The following is a 12004-nucleotide window of genomic DNA, read 5'->3' as shown; positions in this document are numbered from 1 at the left end:
GAGATTTTTCCAAATATTTCCTGCCTGGCAAAATCCCTATTTGTCTGTGAAGGGGGGACTGAGAGAGGAAGAGCCTGAGTTTTTAGATCTTTTATATCACAGTTCTGACAAAGGTCCAAACAGGTCTCTTAGGAACCTGAGCCAATCCCAGAAGGGGAAGGAAGATGCACAATCTAGGAGTCCATTTTCTAGAACGGCCACTGATTCTGGGTGATACGCCTGGGGCCAGATGTTCAAAAGCCTTGTGAGTATCACAGCTGGCCCAGAAAGGAAAAGCTGCTGCAGCTGCTCAGCCTCTTGGAAAATCAGGCTGAAGCTCTCTCACATTGTCCATCCAAACACTGAAGCCTCCAGAGGCCGGGGGTGAAATCCTGCCTCTTCTGAAGTCAATAGCCAACGGGTGCCGGATTCCAAGGGTTCAGGATTTTACCCTGGGTGCAGGGAGAGAGACCCCAAGCTACCTCTCTATAGCACATGGCCCCTGCCTCCCACCACCGCAAGCGAAGGGCATGTGCTCACTGTTGCCCTACCCAGGGAAGAAGGTGCTAGCAGGGTCTCCCTCACTCTGAGAACAGCACTGCAGCTGGCATGTGTGCCATGTCGCCTCTCCCCACCAAACCTCCCACACACCAGGCCTTCTGCATGGGGAGTAAAGGTTAAGCGCTGAGCCAGAGTGGGAAAGAGGAGAGCCGGTGAGTGCCACGGAACTAGAAAAGTAGCCCCAGGCGATGACTCAGATTGATTCAAAATCCACTGATGGCAGTAGCAGTCGGTCAGTGGACTTCAGGGGGCTTTAGATCAGGCCCGTATAGCTTGATCCTACAACAGAGAGTGGTGCTGAGCCCCCAGTGGGAGTTAAGGGGGCTCAGACTCCCCCAGGATCAACCCCACAAGTGTCCCAGACACCACTCACAATGAGCGAGGGTACCAGAATTTGGCCCTATAGGAAGAAAACAGAAAGGCGCTGGAGTAAAAACTGGCTCTGAGTGATAACATAATGGGATGCAAATGAGACACATCGTTTGGCCTCTTGCGTTCCGGTCCTACGAAATGTTGTGATACTTCAAAAAAAAAAAGCGCCTATAATCTGCGTGACTAAAAAAATACCTACTCTAAAGCCAGACGATGGAGCAGGGCTAGGGCAGGTAGCAGGTGGGTTTATACATTTCCTTTTGGGCACCAAGCTAATAGGTTCTTTACCAACACGCTAGCGCACTGAAGGAATTTCAAGCCCTCACTTCTCATTTATTTCACCTGTTTAAAAATTAAAGGCCCAGTTTTGCTTTCACTTGGACAAATGTAAATCAGAAATAACGCCACGGAAACTGATCAAATTACACCAGTTTTACAGATGTAAGTCAAAGGAAAATCAGATGCTAATTCTTTACTCTATCCCCACTGCTCCTAGAGCTTCTCCAGTGCTATTTACAATTTCTTTTGCCATTTCCTTTCCTAATTTGTTCTTCTTCCAATGAACTCATTTTCAGACATGCACTGTTGCATGTCAGAAGATTACAAATCGCTGTCACCAAACTTTAGCCAAACTGGAGTTTTTATGCAAAGGAAGACCAAATCAAATAAACACATGACAATAAATAAGACTAAGATTTTCAGAGTCCCTTGGAGAAAACTAAGGCTATGTTGAAAAGGTACTAAATCCTAATACCTTCATTTTGATCCCAGCTATGATATGGCTCTCATGTTTCTGTTCTTTATATAATAGCGGTGCTCTGTATTTTGCTTTGTTTAAGCAGCTTGCAGGATCTATTGTTTTCCCTTGCAGGTATAGATGAGATACATTCCTACATTAGAACAAACAGCCTGCAGAGGGAACATTCACACAATCAAACCTCTTTCTGAGCATCATTTTGTGGGCTCGTGTGTTAGAGCCACTGCTAGTCATAACAAGAATTATTGTAAAAACTGCATACTGGTTTCCAAGGGCCTAGTGCTTTTGACCCAGCATCATCTTTATAATTAGGCCTGGAAGAATTTGATATTTATTATTATTATGGATAATATTAATATTTATTTCTAAGGACTTTTTTTTATTTTTATCCATTGAAATGTTCACAGTTGCACATAATTATGTGGTTTAAACATTATTTCTTTTTTTAACAATGTAAATTTTTGCAGTTGTTGGAAATGGGGGCAGTCAGACAATTAGTTAATCTGAGCAGACTTTGAGACTCTAAAAGTTACACTTTCCAATCATTAAAGCACAAATTGTCAATATCATGTGGCAAAATATACAAACCAAATATCTATAATCAAACACTAGAAAATTCTCAAACAGCATTTTTCTTACTTTGCCTATCTGTCAGTGGAAATGTTTATACTGGTTTGTGTGTGATTGATGCAATCAACATTTATCTACCTTTACCAATAAAAATCTAACGCTTCCAAGCTTATTTATAAACAAAAGACAGTAAAAGCACAATTGCTGCTGCTTTAAAAAAAAATCCCAGTTTGGAATGGGGCTGTTTTCAGGTGCCTTTAGTCGGGTAATTGCACATAGACTTCATATGAAGGAAATTCATTTGTTCAGGGTCACTGCATGGTTTTTCATTAAAAACAAATTACCGGTGTTCAGAAAGGACATCTGGGTTTCGAGAGTCCCATTAATGACTATATTTCCAGCATCACTATCCCGGACGGTCTACCCTTTCCTGTCACCCTCCGTTCTGAGCCCCGAGAGGACAATGAGAGTGACAGTCAAGTGAAAGGGAAAACATGAGAGATGAGGCCAAGTACCTAGTCCCCAGAGAAAGCAAGAAGGGAAAAGTGGGGGAAAAAAAACCCAGAGGGTAACAAGGGCCATTGTCTGAGCATTTTCAGCACAAGATCCAGAACAAATATTTAAATGAACGAGCATGATTATTTAAGCATAACCTTATTCAAATTCAATTACAATATGCCGCAGGCCCTATGGACAGGACAAGGGATGTGCAGCATGTTTTTAAACTGGAAGTACAAGGGGTGTGTCAGGCAGACACATGCTATCTGCCCATTTCCAGCTATCTTCTAAATCTGATTTTCCTTTCACTTACACCCCTTTAGCCACAGCAAACTTCCTCCCACTTTGCAAAGGGGGTGGGTGGAAGGAGAGCTTTCCGAGCCCTCTATTTCCGAGAATATGAATATGGGGCAAGGAGCCTGCAAGCCAGCAGGGCAAGCTGCTGGGCAGGGAGGTATTGGGAAGAAAAGAGAAGATCACTTGACATGATGTGCGTGTACTGTGTCCAGCATGATGGGGCCACGATATCTGTTTTAGAACTTCTAGGGCCTGCCGCATGCTAATAAAATAATTAACAAGAAGAGAGATGCAATCAGTTTCTGTTGTGATGGAGAATGTTACACCTGGGCTGAATTTAAGCCCTAGCTTGGAAAATACCAGGCACTGCAAGGTGTACGAAGAAATCAGTCCCCTTCTTTCATGTTGTACATTGTATTGTCTGCAGAATGTCACTTATTACCAGATACACATCAATGGAACATCAGTTTCCATGTGTGCGTGGGGGAGATGGGTGGGGGGGGGGGGGGGCTAACATTGAAGTCGTAAAGTTTCAGAGTGGTAGCCGAGTTAGTCTATAACAGGATAAACTTAAAAAACAACAAGTAGTCTAGTAGCACTTTAAAGACCAACAAAACATGTAGCTGCTATCAGAGCTTTCGTGGGCACAGCCCACTTCTTCAGATGCATGACCAACAACGTTTTTTAGATTTCTTGAATTTCCCCTGGATGTTCATGACCTTTTCCAATCACGCTGAGAGCCTCGCTGCCCTACTCCGGAAAAATGCCCAATTCCATTGGCTGCCTGTGTGCATTTGGATAGCTGACGCTTGCCTTCACCCCACTTCAGGATTGGCCCATCCAATATCCTTCGGCACTCAGCCTGCCCGGGTAGGCAAGTGGCAGGCCGAGAGACATTCTGTTTACATTAACCATCCGCAGGATTCCACCACCACTTCCCACACCTCCCATTGGCTGGGAACAGCAAACCGCAGCCACGGGAAGCTGTGGGGGGCTGTGCCTGCAGATGGTCAATGTAAACAAAACGTCTCACAGCCCACCACTGGATTACCCTGATGGGACACACGCCGAAGGGTGCTGATCCCTGCTATAGTGAAATTCACCCCATCATCCAATCCCAGCTTCTGGCATTTGGAGGCTTAGGTACCACTGGTACCTGGGGTTCCATCCCTGACCATCTTAGCTAAAAGCCACTATCCTTCATTGACTGAGCTAATTCTTTTTTGAGCCCTGTTTACTTTTGGCCACCACATCATCCCCTGGCGATGAGTTCCACAGGTTAACTGTGAATTGTGTGAGGAAGGACTTCCTTTTGCTGTAAATCTGCTTCCTATAAATTTCATTGGGTGACACTGGGTATTTTGATACATGAACAGGAAAATAACATTTCCTTATTCATTGTCTCCTCACCAGTCGTGATTTCATAGACCTCTAACAATCCCCCTTCATCATCTGTATTCCAGACTGAACAGTCCCCGTCTTTTTAATCTCTCTTCATATGGAAGATGTTTCATATCCCTAAGCATTTGGGTTGCACATCACTGTACTTTTTCAATTCCAGTTCCAATGTATCTTTTTGAGATGGGGTGACCAGACTGCACACAGTACTCAAGGTGCGAGAGTACCAGGGATTTATGTAGTGGTGGCTTCTTATTTTCTGTCGTCTTATCTATCCCTTTCTTAATGGTTCCTAACACAGTTCGCTTTTTTGACTCCCACTCCAAATTGAGCAGATGTTTTCAGAACACTGGCCATGATGACTCCAAAACCTTTCTTGAGAGGGGACAGATTTTTTAAATCCCATAACTTCATTTTATTTATATAAAGTTAGGATTTTTTTAAATTTTGAGTATATATTTAGTTTGAGCCTCTATTATGGTGTTTTAAAATATTTTCCATCCAACTTGCAGGTATTTCATCTTGTGACTGTCCCTTTTAATTTCCTTTGAACTAGGTCTCTCATTTTTGAGTAGTCACCCCTTCTGAAGTGGAATGGTATTGTGGTGAGTGACTTTGGTATTTCCCACACCTAAAAGGATAATTACATTATGAAAAAAAAACCGAGCAGTCCTACATCACCTTAGAGACTAACAAATATATACATAGTCTCAGAGAAGTAGCTGTATTAGTCTGTAATTTAAGAAAATTTTTTAAAAAGAGTGGTCCTGTAGCACCTATGGGTATGTCTAGACAGTGGTGCTATTTTGGAATACTTCTGGTATCCCGAAATAGCATTTTCTGTGTCTTAAGAGCACACTTGTTATTTCGAAATGCAATTGAAATAACGGTCTTGCTTTTCCAACATCCCAGGAAACCTTGTTCCACGAGGATTAAGGGACTTGTTGGAATAGTGGTCTATTTATTTTTGAAATAGTGTATCAAAATAAGTTTGAGATAAGCTACACAATTTGCATAGCTCAAAGTGCGTAGCTTATTTCTAGCTAGCACCACTGTGTAGACGCACCCTTAGAAACTAACAAACATTTTTATGTAGCAACATGAGCTTTTATGGGCACAAGTGGGCTGTGGCCACGAAACCTCATAAAATATATGTAGTATAAATACAGTGTGTGTGTGTGTGTGTGTGTGTGTGTGTGTGTGTGTGTGTGTGTGCAAGTGCTAGAGGGCCACTCGTTTTTGTCAAATGACAAACAGGGCTCCCCCTGAGATGATTACATTACAGTCACTCAAGAGAGCTCACTCCTGCTGAGTGAAACAAGATCTTGGACAAGGAGCTGCTGGCTATTACGACCATCTTCAGAGAGTGATCACACGACTTGGTGTGTGCTTGCTATCTGGTCCAAGGGCTTCCCAAACTACAAGAGCCTGAAATATCTGTGCATGGCCACAGCTGGAAACCAACAATAGATCTATTCTTCCATCAGCTCCATTTTACTTTCGCTTACAGCGCTGGCACCGGAAAAGGCATTGTCTTGACAAATGCCTTGTCTTGACACAATGGCTCCGATTCTTGAGATCCCAGTCTGGAACCAGCCTGCATTCTCAAATCCCATAATCTTCATCCCACTTGCCACCAGCACATAAACTGCACTCGTCCCCTCTGTTTCCATCTCAGGAATTCTGCCTGATGAGTTGCCCATTATGAACCAACAACCACATAACACTCAGAAGGGATCACATTCCGAAAGGACCACCCGTATGCTCCCTGGGGACCTGTGAGAATCAACCAGATCTTCAAAAAATACCTTTCACCAGGATGACTGGTCTTCATCTGCACCATGGCTCCACACTGACAGGATGCTTAAAGCAACGCAAACCCCAGCAATTAACTTCCCCTCTTTCCTGATGGCCTGAGTACTCCCCATGCCAGAGACCTTTAGAACTTCTTGCAAGATGTGCACCCGCACTACAATCCCACACTAGACACACTGCAGTCTCCTTCATCCTCTGGGCACAGCACCTCAGCCCTGGCAGGTACCTGTGTGGTTGAACAACCAGAACCCAATAGTTTCATGACGATCCTGATGCGGGTAGATCCGTTTTCTAAAAATGGCTCAATTCATTCTCTATGTGTGCTTACCCTCTGTGGAGAAAGCCATCTGGATAAAACATATAGTCCCACCTTTTGTGGCCTCCTAGATGACATCACCTCTTGACTGGGAGCCTCAGTTACTGCCTGCTTCGGGCATATGTTTATCAAGTATCCACACACACCTGTTCTCTGCCTGCCATCCTCAGTCAAATGGCCAAATGGAAAGAATTAACCAGATCTTCAAAAAATACCTATCAGCTATCACCAGGATGACTGGTCTTCACTGTTACCATGTGCAGAGTTCTCAGACAATTGTGCAAATCAAACATCCACAGGCCACAGCCCCTCCTCTATCAACTATGGTACGGCCTCCGATTTCGCCCACAACTACCTACCTTCTCCCCCAACCCGTCTGCCTGGTGCCTAGTACAATACACCTGTCACATGCAAGAGGCGGCACACCGACAAACATAGACAAGGCCCCGCCTACTCTGCAGGACGAAAGGTGCAGCTTTCGACAGAGCGCTTTCGGAAACTTGACTGTTGGCTCCTTGGCCCACACCAGATTTAGCCACTACTCAACCCAGTTACCTGTAAGCTCCAGATGCCTCGATCACTTAAAGTTCACTCTGGATTCCAAGTCTTGCTTAAAAAATCATGCACGGAGAACATGTTTACCTATACAGCCCCGACCAGTGCTAGGACAGGGTCAGGAAGAATACACTACACACAAACCGCTGGTGCTAAGATCTAGCAGGGAAGATTATGTTACCTGACTGATTTGCAAGATTATGGCTCAACCAATCGGGTACCATGTAAAAGAGGTAAATGGATTACAATTCTTGGCTCTTTCTCTTTGATAAAGGCCTTGTCCTGCTTCCCACAATTATACCTTTGGTCCCATATAGGAGCCTGATACCTCTTCCATTAGAGTCAACGGGAAGACTCCTATTATGGTGACAGCAGCTGAATCGGGGCCAGTGTCAGTGGTACTGATTGCATAAATGAGACAGACATGATTTGGCTTCAGTTTTGTTCTCTCATGGTTTCCGTTGAGTGGACAAGCAGATCTCTTGTGTTCTTAGGAACTGTGGTTTCAATGGATGGGACCAAGGTATGGAGTTTGAGGGCTTCTTCCAGGACACAGGGAAGCTCAGCCCCCAAAACCACAACCTCTCTTCAGACACGCTTCACAGAAGCTGTATTTGTAACGGGGCAATTCATGTAATATACGTATCAAAAATTTACTTCTCTCAGTTCCTACGAATTTCAAATGAGTCATGCCTGTACACTGCCGTTTGACTGCAATGTGCTCAAGTTTAACCATGTGGACACTAGACCAAAACTTCTGGGCCTGATCCAAGACCCTGGGAGCTGGGGGGGAAGCATGATGAGAGACACTAGAGCCAGACCCAGAAGCTGAGTTGAAGCACGATGAGAAATGCTAGAGCCAGAGTCATGAGCTGGGGTGAAGCGTGATGAGAGACACTAGAGCCAGATCAGAGAGGTGGGGTGAAGTGAGATGAGAGACTCTAGATCCAGAGCCAGGAGGTGGGGTGAAGCATGATGAGATGGTAAAGCCAGAGCCAGGAGTTGGGGTGAAGCATGATGAGAGATGCTAGAGCCAGAGCCAGGAGTTGGGGTGAAGCATGATGAGATGCTAGAGCCAGAACCAGGAGCTGCGGTGAAGCATGAAGAGAGCCGGTAGAGCCAGAGCCGGTGAAGCATGATGAGATGCTGTATTTGGTGCAGGACTGTGCTGGTAGGGTTCTGGTTTTACTGCAGTGGGGCTTCTGGTAATGAAACCTACGCCCATAAAACAGGCTATTTATATAGCCCGGATTCTGCCCAGAGTCTATTTCAAAAATCAAGAGCCAAAGTGAGGTGAGTGGCCACTCGCAGGGCAGCCATGACGCCACAAAAGAGGGAGCTGAAGAGGTGACTGGCAGAAACCACAAGGCCGACAGGAAGGGTGAGGTGCATTGCCCGCTGAGCTGAGCTTTGGAGCCAAGATATGGGAGGGAGTGGGAGCTGGTGTGGGACTGGGCAGGAGGAGATAAGTAGCTAGACTCAGCTCCGATGTATCACGGCAGAAATCTCGGGACAAGTATTCTCATCTCCAAGTATTAACACTGCTTCCCCAGCCCAGACAACATGCGTTCTGCGAATTGCTAGCTCATACACACACCACAGCCGGGCACCGGGGATTCGCCGTCGCATAAACGATGTCGACAGCAACAAGCATGCAACAAACCATCGTATGTGTCTTATCATGTCTATATTTCCCCCTTGTCTCTAAGCACTGCACTGACACAATCAGTTAATTACAGCAGCCATTCCTGACTAACCATTAAAGCTCTTATCAAAGAACCACGAATTTGGCATATGCTCTGAAAATTATTCTAGGGAAGCATTGGGTCTAGGCGGGAATCCCGGAGAACTAGTCAAACTTACATGCCCTTGTGTAAATAATAATTCAGCCATATCTGAACAGTGATGTGCATCCGGCTTCAACCAACCTGTCAGCTCCTTCGGAACCAAACCATCCAGGGCTCTGGGCATTCACAGGGAAACTGGCCCATCCGATGCCAAGAGATAAGCCAGGGCAGAGACATATTTGGGATTCTAGTTAGCAAAGCCGCACGGCAATGCGAATGAGAGCCTAGAAGAATTGCAGGTGACCTTCAACCTGGCTGGAGCAGAAGGTTGTTATTAAAAGAACCAGTGAAAGGAACACTGCAGTTATTCAATCTAATGGGTCACGCCAGCCTATGAGCAGTTACAAATAAATCTATTACACAGCAAAATCCGCTCAAATGAGTCTAGGTCACTGCACTGCCTCGTTCTAAACTCTGCCAAAGAATGCGCAATTTGTCGTAGATATTACCATACCTGCCCGTCTCAGGCATCATTCCTTAGGAGTGTCTGCGCGTTCCCTCCACCCCCATCTGTAATGAATTTATGCTCCCTGCACTCCTGCCAGTAGGGAAGTGCCGTTAACCTCGTCTTGCGGATGGGGGACTGAGCCAGAGACTAAGGGCTCGTCTGCGCCGTGCCGCAGTGCAGAGTAGGAGGTGTGCGGATTGCAGAGTGCAAGGCACTGTGTTCCTGCCGCCCGCGGGGAGGACGCACCTGGCACAAGCTACAAGATGCCTCGTTCACGTTAAGGTAGCCTTTGTTCAAGGAGGGCTGTGTTAACGCACACGAGGATTGTGTAGTTTGCGCTAGCAGTGCCCACAGGGCAGTCGCAGTGCATGCTTTGCTGTGCTCTGCCTTTCACCCCCGCCTGGTAGGCCTCACTGCAGGCAAAGCCAAGGCTTCAGAGGGTGTTGGCAACTAAAGGTGGGGCTGACACCAAAAGGGATTTTCAGGTCTACTCCAATGGGAGTTAGGAGCCTAACCCTAACCCTGGGCACTCCATTAATACAAATCATAAGGGCGCAGAGAGAGACCATCTTAACAGAGGCTGTATCTGAACCCCCAGGAAACATCAACGCTGGCACTTTCAAAAGTTGCGAGTGATTGGGGGGGGGTCTCAATTTTCTACTGGTCAAGTTGGGGCACCTTCAAAGGGCTGATTTCCACGCTCTGAAATCAGGCCTTTCCAAGGCATCACCCCAAACCACTGGTCTCGGGAAAGTGTAGGCCCCTCATGGGGAAGGCCACAAATTGTTCCAGGAGGCAAAGCAGGATGGTCTTTTTCTTTCACCTCAGGGAGCTGACACCATCTCAGGTCCTGCTCAGAGCATTTGGGTTTCCAAACAGCTGCCCAACAGCCGGCTTAGCCTTAAAACCACAGGCTTGCGCTAGGCACTATGTAACACTTGCTGTGATCAAGGAGCCTCATGCAAATCTTCCCATTCTCAGGCCTGCCCAAGCTAAAGGCAGCGCTTGCTAATTGCAGATGAGCTTCCTTCAGAAGATACCAGGAAGTCCTGCTTCTGACTGGAGAGGGCATGGTGCTGGAACGCGGCCAGACTCAGAAAACCAGGAGCTCAGAGTAAGTGGCGCTAACACGTGTTGCCAGCTTTCAGAATAAAGCATCGCGTCATGCGCAGATTTTGACGGAACGGTGAGGAGCGGGCTGTTGTATTCCGACTAGTGCACCCAGCCCTGTTCGCAGCTGCGGTTCAGAGCTGCTTGTATAACGGCAAGACGTGTTTAGGGAAATCTTATAAGGACCTTTACACTGATGCAACTTTTTTAGGTTCTTAATATTTACATTGTAGGAAGTGACTTGCAATCACAGCAAGATGCTGTTGCATTTTCAAGACCAGATCCTCAGCAGGTGCAAATGGCTGATGCTCCAGTTATACCAGTTGAGAACCTGGCCTGAAACCCCTGACAAGTTTTTTTTGGATGCTGTAAAGCCTTACAGTGTAAAAAAGCCCTTACTATAGCAAGGAAAGCAGCGTTTCTGTGTCGCTTGTCAATCCCGCCCCACCCCCTGCATTACTTTTAATAGCATTGCAACACTTTGTATGCACAAAAATGACTACATGTTTTACAATGACCTGACTCACACTTCTAATTCTTAAAACCAATTCATAGAAAGAATAAATGCATTTTTTAAAATTTCTTAAAGATATTACCAGGAGACAAGTGCAATCCCGATTGTTCGTATATACAAACTCCCACAAACTCCACACATAAAACCTCTGTTACCAATATATCTGCTGTTATCACAAATCTTATGATATTTTGTTCTTAATCCCAGTTGCCAGAGTCACGTGACTGTAAGAATCTCAGTTTCCTTTTTTAAAAAACAATGTAAATTTCTAAGCCTCATGGCCATGAAGAAAAGCTTGAAAATATGATCCGAATACACTCCAATGGCCCAGAAACCAGGAAGCAAGTAAAAAACCCCACCCAGCATTATTATTATTTTTAAAGTCCCATGATTTTTAAAAATCTGTCTTGTAACTTTTGAATACTCGGGGTTTGCAATACTGTAGAGCGCTTTTCCTAGTAAGCAGCGGTGGCCTTAACAATGGGATCACAGGTTATGAGGGCCAGATGCTTAGCTGCTGAAAATCCACATGGCTCTTTTGAAGTCAGTGATTTTCATCATACTGTAATGCAAAACCCAGGACCAAATACAACATAATAGTCTTTGGAACCTCATCTGTCTGTAGCCTTATCAGTCTATGTCTAAAGCTCCAATGGTATCGTCACAGTATCTGGGATCATAGAGGAATAATTGCAGATCAAAAATTGCCAATAACGGATAACCCAGGTGTCTACATAAGGGCTTCCTCCTAGAGGAGGCTGCCACTGACTTCCAAGGAGCGGAGGGCACTCAGGTCTGGTTCCTCAAGGGCATTTAGGTGCCTAACTCTCATAAATTTCCATGGGAGCTAGGCAGATGGGTCCTTTGGAGACCCGAGCCTGCGTGCCCTCCAGCAGATGATGAGCAGTTCCCCTCCCAAGCCGGGGGTTCTCACAGAAACACACCGAAGTTTACAACGAAAGGAAAA

At 45.6% G+C, this 12004-nt stretch overlaps 1 protein-coding gene across 11 annotated transcripts in view; it reads right to left on the bottom strand.

Annotated features, from left to right (window-relative positions):
- PAX5 (paired box 5) overlaps positions 1 to 12004 on the bottom strand; it is a 209738-nt gene that overhangs the window by 35389 nt on the left and 162345 nt on the right. The gene's annotated exons all lie outside the window — the stretch shown is intronic.

This window comes from Pelodiscus sinensis, chromosome 6 (genome assembly GCF_052426305.1).
Source record: "Pelodiscus sinensis isolate ZL-2025 chromosome 6, ASM5242630v1, whole genome shotgun sequence".
NCBI classification, from domain to species: domain Eukaryota; kingdom Metazoa; phylum Chordata; order Testudines; family Trionychidae; genus Pelodiscus; species Pelodiscus sinensis.
The sequence above is the reverse complement of the archived record's forward strand: the minus strand, read 5'-3'. Positions and strand labels throughout refer to the sequence as shown.